This window comes from Seriola lalandi, unplaced genomic scaffold (assembly GCF_002814215.2).
Source record: "Seriola lalandi dorsalis isolate HSWRI2012SDOR001 ecotype SW California unplaced genomic scaffold, Sedor1 jcf7180002054689, whole genome shotgun sequence".
NCBI lineage: Eukaryota > Metazoa > Chordata > Actinopteri > Carangiformes > Carangidae > Seriola > Seriola lalandi.
In genome coordinates, this window is record NW_019525242.1 from 2,351,500 (window position 1) to 2,352,603 (window position 1,104).

Consider the following 1,104-nt stretch of genomic DNA (forward strand, 5'->3'; position numbering starts at 1 on the left):
TAAAACTTCCGTGTTTGAAACTTCCAAAACGCAGGTAGGCACACCTGCGCCCATGGGTGGGATATGTACGTAACAAAAAAGGAATTCCACCCTAAAAATGAATGCTAAAACTTCCGTGTTTGAAACTTCCAAAACGCAGGTAGGCACACCTGCGCCCATGGGTGGGATATGTACGTAACAAAAAAGGAATTCCACCCTAAAAATGAATGCGGACGTTTTTTTTTGTTTTTTTTTTAGTGAAGAAGCCAACATCTTGCCTTCCATCCTTGACCCATGTTCAAATCCCGTTTCTGTTTGAGCATGCCTGTTATATGTTAACCTGGTTTTATTGTGATTTTAATAGCTTGGAGCTTTGAACTAAATAACCAAACAAATAAAAGCATATCATAGCCAATAATTTAAATTTATTTATTATGATACAGAAATTTATGAGCCATTTTAAGTAAACAAACAGCTTTACTGCTGTGACACAGCAGATGTTAGAATTAATGAGCGACAGAATGAATTTAATCTGGTAATTTAACTTGGTTCCTCATCTAGTTGGAAAGGTTCATTGATAGACGTGGATTGACCACGAGAGGGCAGCATTTCCACACAAACAACAAAAATGTCTGTAGCCTGATGCCAATTGCAAAGTGTATGTGAAGGAAACGTACATTTAAGAAACGTAACTGTTCTATTTTTAGAGAGAAATTATACTAAAAAAAATGTGTCGTTTTTTGGGACAAAGTTTCTTGTCACAATAACGTGTTGACACAAAATTCTGACAATTGATTCTCTGCCCCTCTGTTTATTGCAATATTTCCTTTCTTAAATGATCAATCTACTGTTTATAGTGATGGTCTGTAACTCATACATGGAATACCACTAAACATATATTAACATATATAAAACATTTATATTTTGTTGCTGTTATTTTCATTTTCAGAGCTCTACTACTACCAGTACTACTTCCCACTAGCTGATAAGCATAACATTCCAGGTCTTGTTAGAATACCTACACTATATAAAACTTTTACTCAACATTTACTTAATTGACTGATAGCTGCCTCCTATTTACTGATGTCTGTGGCTTCGATAAGATTTAAAGGTCAACATAAAACT